The sequence below is a fragment of the Juglans regia genome, chromosome 10, assembly GCF_001411555.2.
Source record: "Juglans regia cultivar Chandler chromosome 10, Walnut 2.0, whole genome shotgun sequence".
In the NCBI taxonomy this organism is placed as follows: domain Eukaryota; kingdom Viridiplantae; phylum Streptophyta; class Magnoliopsida; order Fagales; family Juglandaceae; genus Juglans; species Juglans regia.
The window spans coordinates 30,577,884-30,593,271 of record NC_049910.1 but is presented as its reverse complement, the minus strand read 5'-3'; the positions used below and the strand labels follow the sequence as shown (position 1 = coordinate 30,593,271).

Below are 15,388 nucleotides of genomic sequence, written 5' to 3'. Positions count from 1 at the left end.
GCATTGGCATTGGTTTATCTATATGCAAATGCAAATACATATTTGCATAACTAGACCATTAAATTGACTACATTGGATTATGCATATGGAAATATTTTCCATAGCTATGAACCGTGCAAATACATTTTTGCAGATGTACTGTTCACTCTACAAATGCTATTTTATTAATTTTTTTCTCTCTCCTCCCACTCTACCTTCAACATCTTTGTAGTAGGTGCTAATTGCAAAATATATAAAAAATAATAATTTTAGGAAAAAAATTCATAATAATAAAATGATATTTTATTATTATTTTAGCTCAAAGATGCATAATCTAATACTAGAGTTTTTCTTGAATGGCAAAGAAAATCTCCAAAACATGTGATTTTACATTTGCTTATAGATAAACCATTGCCAATGCTCGGACTAATAGGATTGGTTAGGCTCACCTAAAACATTGTCCAAGAATCTACGTGGCATGAGATGGGTTATAAAACTAGGAAAACTCTACTCCCATAGAGAGAAGCCAATGATTTTTTTTACTGATTGTTTTTATTTATCCTTAACTTAATGATTAAGAGAGTGTTTTTTTATAAGTTTGTGTTTTCTTTTTCCTTTTTAATAAATGTTTAAGGGATTTAGAAAAATGTTTAAAAAACAGGAAAAAAAATTATATAGTCGAATTTAGTGGGTGTAGCATCACCCTAACTAGGTTTTGCAACCACGCCTGGTCTGGATAAGTTGGAAAATGATGGATACAGGCTTTTTGCACACGAAATGTGACCTGGCAAAAATTAAAACACTGCATTTTGGTATGGGAAGAGAGAACGAAAAAGAAAACATCCTCGAAGGTTCGTCCATTCCCTGTAGCATCCCTCCCCTTCTCTTCTTCTCCAATCTCTGCAACCACGCCTTCTTCTTCTCTCCCCTCTCTTCTCTTCTCAATCTCTGCAAATCACCATCTTTCAAATTGAAAATATGGCCTAGACTAAGACAATGAAGTAATGATGCATTACTGAGATAAAGAAAATCTTGAATCAAGTTGCGAGAATCCTAAAGAAACGAGAACACATGACAAAATGAAATCAGACAAAAATCAATAGGGTGATGGATTTGATGCTAAAACCCTAGTAAAAGACCAAGAAGTTAAAAAAAAAAAAGTGGATACAATGAATGAGACATTAAAATTGCATAACATCCTGGGAAGAGCGAAATGATAGTAGAATTTTTAAGAGTTGTATACCATGACATAGATGGCTATAAAGGAGAAAAGGACTGTGAGAATCACTGCAAAATCTCTACTACTGCCGCCTTGAGGCTGAGCTAGAGGTGTCTACAGCTAAGACTGTGGACTTCCAGCTCTCTACTGCTGTGAATCCATGGCCGCTTTTGCACTCCAAGTCACCAAGAGGAACCCCTCAGTTTCTTTCTGGTTGTCCTTGGTTTCTTTCTGGAAAATGAAAAAGGAGACATGGAATTTGGGAGAGATGTTTCTGCTATGTTGGAACTATCGATTCCCTTTTCTCTTTGTTGAGGCATTTTCAACAATTTTTTTAATTTTTTTTTATAAAACAAGGGCTGATGTGGCAAAACGCCATGTCAACAGTGTGCGCAATTTGCATGCGAAGTTGACTGAGTGTAGCGGAACTCAGGTAAGTTAGCCTCGCGAGTCCGCGACGCACATGTGAGTTGACATCTTTTTTTTCTTCCTCTGACTAGAGTATTCAGTATGCCAATATATTTTTTTTTCTTTTGGAGTTTTTAAATAAAAAATAAAATGATTTTAAAAAAAACTAACCCAGTATATTGTACAAAAATTAGGAAAATATCTCTTGTTTTCTCTCTTGCAATCTAGAAGGAAAGGAAAACTCATGCCACTTCGTGAAGATCTTCTGCCATTGCGATTATCGTCCACTCCAAAAAGCAAAACAGTAAATGCTCAAAGTTCCAATATAACAAAATTTAAAAATATCTAATAAATCACCTGGAATAGAAGGCTTTTGGACACAAAGTAAAATACAGAATGAGAAAGAAAATGTGGGAGAAAATGGAAAGCATAAGGCATTTAAATGTATTTTTGTTTGAAAAGTATGCAAGCCCGTAAGCTCTCCTTGGAAATCAAAATTGGAAAACTGGCCCGAATAGGACTGGACTACTGTGTTTGGTCTGGTGCAAAATTGATTCGGTCCGGTACCAATTTCTCTTTTTCAAAACCGGTTTTAAATCGGTCTGGTTCTGATTTTGGTCTTTTTTGTTTTTTTTACACTGGACTGGTTCATATATATATACATAAATAATTATTTATATGATTTTTTTATATTATATGCTAAATTTCTAATTAATATAACAGGAAATTTTAAAACCTTAAAATTCATGTATAATAATCTAATAACATAAAATCAATATAACATTAGATATAAAATGAAATAAAAATTAATCTTATAAATCTTATTATAACATTTCATATAATATATAAATTTTAATTTTATAACATAAAATCTTAATCTTGATCTTAAACATGAACATTAATATTAAGTTATTAATATAAACCTACTTTTGATATATATATATATATTATATTAAGGATAAATACATTTTATGGCATAATAAATTATAATATATATATATTCTTTTTGATAAATACATTTCTACATATTTGATCATATACATTCATATAAAAGTTGTATAGTGTAACTTATATAGACCATAATAGTATAGTTAAATTTAATACTATACTAGTATGTGTTAATTAATATAATTATTATAAAATAATGTACGTATACTACTACAATATAAATAGAATAGTTTTAGTATATGTAACCATCATATTATCACTAACATATATAATCAAATATATAAATATGTTAGACACTAACCTATAGTATTTGCTAAGCATAATAAGTTATTTCTCACTAATTAGTAATTATACTATATTATTACTAGCATAAAGTATTAGTAGATAACTATATACATATTTTTATATCAAAATATCACAAATATATACTATTAGTCTACTATTAGTAATGTACTATATATAAATAACTATATATATAAATCACTGTAGTATTAGTAATTAAACTAATACTATATCGCTATAGGCCATGCTTGTTGGGAACTGTTTCTTTCTTGCTATGGTTTAGGCCATGTTTGAGAATAAACAAACACACTGCAAATTTACACTAGATCAAGCAATTGTATGGTCCTCCTGCACTTTTTCATACATAATACTACATTTTCCTCATTGGTTTGGAAGGGTTTTGTCACGTTTGGTTTACTTGATTTTGAGAAAGGAAAAATAGAGAATATTTGAGAAATTTCTTAGATATAATATTAGTAAGTTTTGTGAAATGAGAAAGAATTTTGAATAATTTATTTTTAAATCAATTTTGTATTTAGATTTGTAAAAATAGATAATAAAACTGAAAAGTTGTTTGAATATATATTTTGTTTGAATAATTCTTATTTTGGTTTTTATATTTGGATAATAATCAGATAAGAAATTTAGATAATTTTTTTTTTAGAGTTAAAGGAAATTAATTTTATTTTGAATAATCTTTTAAGAAAAAAAAAACTTAAAAAATAAGGAAAACTGAATCAGCAATCATATCCAGGGTCTTTAATATGGGCTCCTGCTGAGGACAAACGTCATATTTTTATAATGCCACGTTAGCATAGGAAAGAGGCAAATATATTATTGATCTACTTTATCTTATTGGTGGAAATTGTAACTTTACACGTTGGTAATTTTACAAAATAAAAAAAGTCATTTTATACGTGTCGTGGAAAAATCATTTTTTAATCTTTGTGTAATAATCATATCTTGATTTTTTTGATTCCAACCCATTTCACGGGGTGGAAAGCATTGACCGTTGATTAAAGAGATAAGATGAGCAGAACATGTAGTCAGTAGTCAGTCAATGCTTGACTGCTTGCATGAGTGGTAGTGGAAGAAAGTGCATATACAACCGACAAACTCAACATCAACCAAAGCAACTCAAAGCCTACCACCATCTTCCACTAGTGGGGTTTGGCTGCTTTATTTAAAAATCAAAACTTTCTAGTGACTAGAAGAACAAATATGCTTAAAAAAAAAAAAAAAGACTAGAAGAACAAATATACCACAAAATCGATTTTTTTGGTGAAAACAAAAATACTTAACAAAATATTTCAAAAATTGAACAAAATACTTGATATTGACCTAATCAACTGTGTTTGGCATATCGAGCTCCATTGTCCCCCAACTGACTCCATCAAAACATACCTTATGTTCCCATCTTCGACCTCCATCCTCTCGAAAGATGTTTGGTACTTCTGCGCTACATCCAATATCATGTATGTAGAGTTCCATCGAGTCAGAATGTCTGGTTGCAATATACTGGAAGATGGGATCTCAAGTTCGGCTATCACACCCGGATCCAATCAAGCTCAAATTTTTATTTATTTATTTATTTTTCACATGTTAACTTCCCCGCACGTTTTATTTATTTATTTTGCCATCTATTTTCTTTTTCACCCCTAAGTCTTCCTCTCGTCCACGGCATGCATGGCCTTGCTCGTCTCTAGTGTATTTTTATCCACTCCATGCACACGCACGACTCTGTTTTTCATCTGCACGCACGTCTCCCTCATATCTCTAGGGTTTGCACCTCACATATATATAGACACACATATATTATCCCATGCTATTAGAAACTATCCAAACACTTGCCGCCGCACCACCTTAGGGTATTCTTTGCCCAGCCAAGTGTAGCCAACCACGGCTTTCCCCTATTGCAGAATTGCAAGCTCTAGCCTCCATCCCCTCGATTTCTTGCACCCCATACCGACAGTCACCCCACGAAAGCCCAGCCCTCCATCGTCCGTATTGCCGCCACCAGTGCACCCCCCTCGTAAGCATCTGATCAACCAACCCACAACCCAGTACGCCGCCACCCCTATCTCAGAAACTCAGCAAGTTATACCCCTGTTTCTGCTATTCAAAACAGAGCACTCCATTTTTCTGCATTGTGAGACGGGTTTTTATCACCATGCCGCTGCCACCCCTTCTTTCGAGTTTCCAGCATGTTTGCACTGCCGTCCTCCGTGAATCAACCACTGGCCAGCATCCCTTTTCGCTCTCCCTACATCAAAGTGTTCACCCCCGAAGACTTCGCACGACACGGCTCCTCCCTGCGCAACCACCAACAGCGAACAGTGAGGCCCCGCCGCCACAGACAACTGCAACATAGGGTGCCAGAGAACCTTTCAACACCACCAAACATCGCCCAGCCCACGCGTTGCCATTTGTGAGATTTTCTCTCTATCTCTCGGTTTCCAACTCTACATCCCTTTAGCTCTCTCTCTCACTCATCTCTCTCTCTCTCTCTCTCTCAGTGCCTCACCACCGTGATCACCACCATGACCTTCTTAACCGCATCGCACGCAGCTCCTCCCTTCTCGGTGAGTACCTCACGCCCCTGTCCTCGTCGGCTGTTGCATCGAAATCGCATGAAGCATTTTCTTTAAAGTCTACGTCAACTTAGTTTTGCATAGTATTTGGATATGGATTTACAGTTTTACCCTTATTATTGGATGGTTTCAATTTGAAATTTTGTATATATTAAATCTGTTTTTACATGGTTTATGCGGGAAGTATAAGAAATTTTGCAGAAAATAAATAGGATTTCCAAATTGTACTAATGGTAGCATATTATTTTTACATTAAGTGTGAAATTTTATTTTGAACATTTTAATTATGATTACAGAAAATCACTTAAGTATTCTAACATGTTATTAAGTAAAGTTTTATTTTTAGAGTAAAGAATATTGGTGTAATGTTATTTTTGCACTTCAGATATGGTTTAGTCTATTTGAAAAGTAGTTATGGTTTATTGTAGAAATGTTTTGAGATAATTATATTATCCAGTATTAAACTTTATAGTTGCTTTTCAATAATAAATAAGTCTGACTTTTAAATGTTTTGGTCAAAGTTATTGAATCAATGTTGATGATTTTAGAAAGTGATAATTTGTAATTTTAGGTTTTGAGGAATTTAGGAAGTGATAGTATTTTAGAATTAAGAGAAATCTTAAGTTTTTGAGGAACTAAAATAGGTACTTCAAATGTAATATGAGATTTATCTATTCTCTAGAGATTTACTTGAGTTACATGAATTTTTATAGGTGACGATTGACAATTGTTTAGCACTGTTGTGGAGAATTTTTGAATAAGTTAAGAAGCTCAGGTAAGCGGGGTTCCTATGCTAAGCTTTATACGAATTATTGAGACTAAGGTTAACTTTCTAAAAACTTTGCACATTTTGTGATGAAATGAGAACTTGGGAAAAACCAACTTCAGTCGTTTATTTGCATTACTCATGAAATCTGTATGAAACAGGAAAAATATTTTCTGACATGTATTGTGTAGACATGAGCTAAATTTTGTCATGCTATCTCTTAATTATGAAAAAGAACGATATTAAGGATACAAAAAAATTGTGCATTGATTTAGAAAGATGCTCCGACTTTTGTTTTCAGTATGTGAGAATGATCTAATTTCAATACTCTGTTTTGATATAATATGGCATATGAAAAACCTTTGGCATGACTTTCTGATTCTGTTCTGACTCTGACTTTGGTTCTGATATGTGATTCTGATTTTGTTTTGCTTTGATATGTGGCCCTGTCACAGGATACAATAGTGACATATGGCCCTGTCATGGGATATATTAGTGACCTCTGGCCCTGTGACGGGATATAATAGTGACCTCTGGTCTTGTCATGGGAGATAATAATGACCTTTGGCCTGTCACGGGATATAATAGCGGTTTTATGTTTTGAGTGCAATTGCTTTGATAACATGGTGATTTATGTTCTACTTGGCTTTCTACAGAATGCACAACCCTACCATGGGGATTAAACATGGTCTCTGTTATGATATGTTATGATAAGATGAAGATATTCAGTCATGTTGTGTCAAACGAGTCTTTGAATATGAAAAGTTGGTTTCTGAATATGAAATGTTTGAAATATTGCTCTGATTTTCTGATAATATGTATTTATGAGATATGCATAATGAAAACTGAAATGTTTTGTTTCTGCATTCTGAACTCTGTGAAAATGCTCATATTTACACACTAGCATATGTCCTCTGATTACTGAGTTGTTGATAATTCACCCCTTATCTCCATAACATTTTTTAGATATTTTTATGGTCTAGCTGGAGAACAAGAATATGAAGTATTGGAACAGTCTGATGATCATAGATGAATGAGTGCTAAGGGCATGAGTATTTTGGAGGATCATATTTAGTAGTTTATCTCTAGCAGCTATTTTGGTACGTCAAATTATGATTAATTTGGGTTTTTGTGGAGATATTATTTGTTATATTGAGGTTTTTGATTAGTATTTATGTGGAAGGATACGGATTTTTGGATTTAACAAATAAGTTATGTATTTTTTGGAGTTTTTGTTTATTTATTATTGATTATTGGAGATGTTCTTGAGGAATAAGAGCTAACTCTCCGAACCTCCGAGAACGGGGTGTTACATCGGCTATTGCCTTAAACTGGCGGAGTCGTTGGCATGAAGCCCTCACATATCTTATAAGGTTCCAAAGTTTAATAATGGAATTATCAACCTCCTTGAACCCTTCAGAAACTATGAGGATGATGATATGGGCATAACATTGAACATTGATAAACTGGTTCTCACGAATGATATTCTCATTTACCGTCATATTCCGCCTGAACCAATCAATGACAGTGTCATTCATATTGGCATTGTCAACCGTGATACAAAACACTTTTGATCCCTCAATCCTTTACAATCAGTCATCAATCTCCTTGCCAATGAATGACCCATTGTGATTGACAATTTCTTTGAAGCCAATAAACTGCTTCTGCAACGTTCACTTACTATCAATAAAGTGGATTGTGATACACATGTAGCCCAAATATTATATGGAGGTCCATGTATCAGTTGTAAATGATACTCTCTAGCTTGTGACGACAAATATTTCCTTCATCGCTGCCTTCTCCTTGTCATGCATTTTCAAACAATTGCGCATCACAATATACTGTGAAGGCATGAGAAATCGTGGCTCTAAAGTGTGACAATCCTCCCCTTTTTCTCTCGATTGATCATGAGTCTCGTCTACTCATTTTAAATATTGAAGTTGTGTTTTTAAATGTAGGGGTGATTTTTAAAGCGAGCACAGTATTTTAAAGCCCTCGAAATATTTTAAATGTCCAAGAAATATTTTAAATTGGGTATTTTCAGTTTATTGAACTAAGCTCGATTTTAAAGTAGACCTATTATATTTTGGAAGCCTAAAAAATATTATAATTTTAAAAAGATAATTTTATCTTAATGATTTTATTTATTTAAAAATATTATGAGATTTAAATTATGTTAAAAACTCTATTTAATTAATGATAAAAGAATAGTATTTTATAATATAAAGTTGATATTAATTTATGATATTGTATTTATATTTTATCTGGATATTTTAGTTAGTTTATTTCAATGTTTAATCTCCACGATCTAGATTAAGAATACTAGATGAAGGGTCTAGGTTAAATACCTAAGAGGAAACCTAGATCCCTCGTTTTACCTGCCCGTGCTGCCCCGCATGGAGAGGGCCTAGCGGGGGCGAGATGACCCCAGCGGGGCCTAGCCCGTCCGTCGCTCTGCTCCACATATATGATTTTTATTTATTTATATATATATATAAATATATTGTATATAGATATATACAATTTATTAAAAACTTAAAATTGTATTCAAGTCATTGGATTGCCTCGACTTCTACTAAGTCCCACATTGTAAGGATGACTATTATATTGCCTTGATCTCCTATATAAAGGTTGGCCTAGGATGTCAAGATAATCCAAAATCTAACTCTAATGAGTTTAAGTTCTTTTTATATTTAGAAATTTTAATTTATTATTTAAATTATATTATAATTTAGGTTTAAAAAAATATTTTTGGAGCAATTTTTTTTTTTTTTAAACACAATGTGTTGGCCTAGGTAGGAGGCGGGATGGATGAGATTTTTTCCCGCGCCCCCGCCTCTCGGGGGTAGGGGCGGGGGAAAAACCCCAACCCCCGCATGGTGGGGGGCGGGATGCGGGGGAGGGTACCCCCGCCCCGCACCATGCGAGTATCACCCATAGTTTTACCTTTTTCCTCTCTCTCTTCCCTCCCTTTCATGCTGCACGTCTTCCCCCTCCCTCACCTGATCTTTTTCTCTTAGCCTAGCAGCACTGTCATCAGTTGTTGTCACGCCGCACCACTACCACCTCACCGGCCTCCCCCTTCTTCATCGAACCCAGCCTCCCTTACGCCTCACTCTCTCTCCTCCTCACCGAATCAAGCCCCGAAACAGCCCATTCTCTCTCTCGATTTTCTTTGTCACTACAACAGTAGTGCCACCCACAGTAGCCCCTTAACTCGCTGGACCACCCTTCTCCCCCTTGCCCTTACGACCTCTTCTCCACGACGCAACTCCCCGATCTGCCCCCTCTCACGCAGCCTCTCTCTATCTCACGGGTTCTTGCTGTCGCAAGGCCTTTCAGTATATTGTACAAAAATTAGGAAAATATCTCCTATCTTCTCTCTTGTAGTCTAGAAGGAAAGGAAAACTCATGCCACTCAGTGAAGATCTTTTGCCATTGCAACTTTCGTCCACTCCGAAAAGTAACACAACAAATGCTAAAGTTCCAATATAAAACAAATTTAATATCTAATAAATCACAAGGAATAGAAGCCTTTTGGACAAAAAGTTAAAGTAAGAACGAGAAAGAAAATGAGTTCCGATAGGTAGGGTCACATTTTCGATAATTTAGGCATTTTCATTGGTTCTCAGTAAAATTTCTTATAATTTTGTTAAAAAGTACATTTCTTAAAATTTTTTCTTAAATTTTACTCATATTAAAAAAACATTCTACATCTCATTCCCTATTCTATTAAAATAATATTTCTCTATTATTTCTTTATTACTTTTTTCTTTCACTTCCATTTACAAATTTAACTACTAAATATTTTTTCTTATGCTTTGAACTATTACTCTAGTGAATATTTTAAATAAAAATTTAAATTATTTTTAATATTTTAAAAATTATTATATTTTTATATTTTTGTAGTTATTTAAATTATTTTAAAAACTATTATTTAAAACTATAACAAATATGAGTGTGAGAGAAAGTGTAGATGATTGGAAGAAGAATTAATTTAATTGAAATGAATAAAATATTGATCAAAGTGATTTAGGGGATGAACAGTGCTATTCATTCCCTAAATCTTTTTCCTAAAATAGGGATTTGGATGGAGGGAGGTTTTGAGAGCATTCTCTAAATTTTTTTCTCCAATTTTAGAGAAAAAGTGATTATGGTGAACCCAATGAGAATGTTTTAATAGGGAGAAAATGAAAAATTAAAGGTATTTTTGTTTGTACGCAAGCCCATAAGCTCTTCCTAAAAATAAAAACCGGTAAATCGGCCGAACTAGACCGGTGTGTTCAGTCCGGTGCAAAATCGGTTCGGTCCAGTACAAGTTTCATTTTTTCAAATTGGTCTGGTTCCATTTTTTTTTTAACACCAGACTCATTCATATATATATAAGAAATAACTTTTTTTTATGATTTTTTTATATCGTATATATTATATACTAAATTTCTAATTAATATAATATGAAACTTTAAAATCTTAAAATTCTTATATAATAATCTAATAACATAAAATTAATATAAATTTCATATAACATGAAATAAATATTAATCTTATAAATCTTATTATGACATTTTATATAATATATAAGTTCTATTTTATGTTATAAAATTAATATAACATAAAATCTTATTCTTAATCGTAAACCTAAACAATAATATTAACTTATTAATATAAACATATTTTTGATATATATATATATTATATTTAGGATAAATAAATTTTATGGCATAAGAAGTTATAATATATATTCTTTTTGATAAATATATTTCTACACATTTGATCATATATACTCATATAAAATTAAAGTTGTATAGTGTAACTTATATAGACTTTAGTAATATAGTTAAATTCAATACTATACTAGTATGTATTAATTAATATAATTATTATAAAATAATGTACACTCATATGTTTATAATGCCATGTTAACATTAGGAAAATGGCAAATACATAATTTATATACTTTATCTTATCGGTGGAAACTGTAATTTTACTAATTTTACAAAATAATGTACAAAATAAAAAAAGAAGAAGTAATTTTACACTGTTAATTTGTGGAGAGCATTGTCCATTGACTAAAGATATCGCAAATCAGCAGCATGCTTGACTGCTTGCATGAGTGGTGGTTGAAAAAATGAAGCCATCTAGAATCCCAATAGGAGTTGCTACTTGCTATCCATTGAATATAACTTTTCCTAACAACAATTCCACTTATCAAAATAATTAAATAGATAAAATTCTAATCACTGTCCCATTCCTGAAAAATGACACAAGAACACTCCCTTATAGAAGAACATGAAAAACACCAATCATATCAAACACTCCTTTATGGGTTGCAAGGTCAATAATTCCAGCCCCATAGAACGCATCATCTCAGCAAAGACGCTAACTTGCAATTATTGCTCAAGAGAGTTCCCTTTCTGTGGAAAATTTTCAGATGTGACGTTGTTTGAATTTTCCTTGGTTTGAAGTTTGAACGTCCCACCATTGGATGTATATTTTTCTCATCTTTCTCGAGTTTTCATCTATTTATTAGCTCCTTGTTGAGATCAGAGTTCACACCAGAGCAAAAGCCAATGCCAATGCCAAAAGAACTCAACCTCCTCCTGCAATGACGAAAGTAGCTCCAATATTTATCCATTTCTCTTTCTATGTCACATTTTTCCTCTTTCTCACCCATGCAAACTCCCAAGCTCAAGAACAAGGAATCCTACTAAACCTAAAACAACTCTGGGGAAACCCAGAATCTCTCAGACACTGGATTCCAACAAACACCTCCTCCCATTGTTCATGGCCTGAGATCACTTGCTCCAAGGACTCTATCATTGGGTTATCCTTTAGAGATTACAACATCAATGGAACAGTCCCACCCTTCATTTGCAACCTCAAGAACCTCACAGCATTTGATGTTTATAACAACAGTTTCCACTCAACGGAGTTCCCAAGAGCTCTCTACAACTGTTCGAAGTTGGAAACTCTTGACCTCTCGCAGAACTACTTTTATGGTGCAATCCCCGATGACATTCACCGCATGTCTCAGCTTCAAGAGCTCAACCTCGAAGGCAACAACTTCGATGGTAACATCTCAGCATCTATCGGGCAGTTGACAAAATTGAGGAAACTCATGCTTGTCCAGTGTCCATTTACCGGTTCTTTCCCTCCAGAAATCGGAAACCTGTCCAATCTTGAGGTACTAGGATTGGCCTATAATTCTAAGATGGTGCCAACGTTTCCTTCAGAGTTCGGAAAGTTAAAGAAGCTGAAGTTTTTACGGATGACCGCGACGAATTTGATCGGGGAAATCCCAAACACGATTGGAGACATGGCAGCTTTAGAGCATTTGGATTTGGCACAAAATAACTTGACTGGGAAGATCCCTGATAGTTTGTTTATGCCAAAGAATCTAAAGATTGTTTACCTTTACAAAAACAAATTGTGCGGGGATATTCCTCGGGTGGTTGAGGCTGTGAACCTCGATGTCATCGATCTCTCAGAAAATATTTTGACAGGGACAATTCCCGATGATTTTGGAAAGCTCAGAAATTTGGCGGATCTGGCTTTGTTTCTCAATCAGTTATCTGGAAAAATCCCAGATAGCATTGGTCGTCTTCCGAGGCTGATAGATCTCAAGTTATTTAACAATAATTTTTTAGGGAGTTTGCCTCCAGAACTAGGGAGGTATTCTATGTTAGAAAGGCTTTGGGTTTCAACCAACAGGCTTGCAGGCCAATTGCCCGAACACTTATGTGACAATGGGAAGTTGGAGGAAGTGGTAGCTTATGAAAACCAACTTGTTGGAGAATTGCCCAAGTCACTTGGAAATTGCAGCAGTTTGGAATTAGTCAAGATATACAGAAATAAGTTTTCTGGGAATATTCCAAGTGGTCTTTGGACATCATCGAATATGAAAATGTTGATGCTAAGTGATAATTCTCTTACAGGTGAGCTTCCTGAGAGATTGGCATGTAATCTTTCACGATTGGAGATGAATAACAACAGGTTTTCGGGTAAAATTCCACAGGGAGTGTCTTACTGGAGGAATTTGTTGGTTCTCATGGCTAGTAATAACCACTTCAACGGCACGATTCCTCAAGATCTTTCTCGCTTGACAATTCTTTTGCTTGATCAAAACCAACTTTCGGGCTCCCTTCCATCAGATATTAATTCATGGAAATCACTGACTACTCTAAACCTCAGCCGAAATGCAATCTCTGGAAAAATTCCAGAGGAACTTGGTTCCTTACCAGGCCTTACTGAATTGGACTTGTCAGAAAACCAGTTGTCTGGCCTAATTCCATCAAAACTTGGCCTGTTGAAGCTCACTTCACTCAATCTGTCTTCAAATCATCTGACTGGAAGCATTCCAAGTGAATTCGAGAATGATGCATATTCCTACAGCTTCTTGAACAATCCTGGTCTTTGTGCTAATAGACCTTCTCGATCCCTTAACCTTAAGAACTGCAGTTCGCACAGCCAAAAGTTGAGCAAAACTTTTGTTTGGATCATATGTTTGGTGGTAGCAGTTCTTCTAGGTTTATTTATTTCATTCTTTGTGATCATAGATTACAAAAAAAGAAAGCATGGACTGAATTTGACACGGAAGCTCATCTCATTCTAGAAGCTGAATTTCACAGAATCAGACATTTTGTTAGGATTGACAGAAAATAATGTGATTGGCTCAGGTGGATCAGGTCAAGTATATCGTGTTGTTATTTATCATTTAGGTGATATTGTTGTGTGAAGAAGATTTGGAATAACATAAAGCTAGAATAAAAGTTTGAAAAAAAATTTCTGGCAGAAGTCAAAATACTTAGTTCAATTCGACATGCCAACATAATGAAGTTGCTCTGCTGTATCTCCAATGATAATTCAAAAATTCTTGTCTACACGTATTTGGGTAACCGTAGCATGGATCGCTGGCTGCATAGGAAGAGTAGAGCAACAACCTTTTCAAGTTCAGTCAGTCATGTTGTCTTGGATTGACCTAAGAGGTTGCATATAGCAGTTGGAGCTGCCCAGGGGCTCTCCTATATGCACCATGACTACTCACTACCCACTGTTCAACGAGATGTGAAGTCAAGCAACATCAATGCAGAAATAGCTGATTTTGGTCTAGCAAAGAAGTTGGTCAAGGAGGGAGAACCGGCTACAATGTCAGCTGTGGCTGGCTCTTTTGGCTACATAGCTCCAGGTGTGTGACAATATAGATTTCCAAGTTTCCTTTTATTGATTATGTTTTCCTTTTTTTCCATCAGTAGAAGTTTGGCTAAATTTGTGTTGCTGAATTGAAATGCAGAGTATGCTCGCACGACAAGAATTAATGAGAAGATCGATGTTTACATCTTCGGGGTTATCCTTCTGAACTAACAACCGCAAGGAAAGCCAATGATGGTGATGAACATACATCCTTAGCCGAATGGGCATTGCGACACATTCAAGATGGAAAACCAATAGTTGATGCCTTGGATGAGGAGGTCAAGGAACCTTGTCACTTGAATGAAATGTGTCATGTTTTTAGACTTGGACTCTAATGTACTAGCACACAGCCTTCTACCAGACCATCCATGAAAAGGGTTCTCAAGGTTTTGTTCCAATGCAGCCAGCCAGTCAGAAATGGAGAGAAGAATGCGGCAACTGAGATGTTTTTCCCTTCCTAAGGAATTCAAAGCCAAATGAGGATGTTGAGCATTGTTCAAGAGAAATAAAAGACTAGATCCTCTATGGTTTAGGGCTGAGCATCAACCAAGTCGGAGTCTATATGCCCTTCCTCCGACTTTGAGATGTTCATACTCCGCTTCGACTCCGACTCCGAATTGTCGGAGGGGGGTTGGATTTCGGCTTTTTTTTTATATACTGTTTTCAACTTCATATTTGGCACACTTTTTTAAAAATAAATTTTTGTGTGAGCTTTTTCAAAAATTACAATCCAAAGTAAATAATTCACTTTTGCTTCAATTTTACTAAAAACATAAAAAAATAAAAACAAGTAACATACTAACATGCTTCAAAAAATTAAAAAAAATTAAAAAGGACTAATAACTACAATAAACATCCACTGTCATCATCCATCATCCACATCCAACTAATCACTACAATAAACATCCACACCCATCATCCATCAACTACATCCAAAATCATCCACAAGACCGCACCCATCATCCACATCAATCATAATAATTTTTTCTTACAATGACTACAACT

At 34.6% G+C, this 15,388-nt stretch overlaps 1 pseudogene; it reads left to right on the top strand.

Moving 5' to 3' along the window:
• The first annotated feature begins 11,759 nt into the window (after nucleotides 1-11,759).
• Nucleotides 11,760-15,019, top strand: LOC108982421 (annotated as a pseudogene).
• The last annotated feature ends 369 nt before the right edge of the window (nucleotides 15,020-15,388 follow it).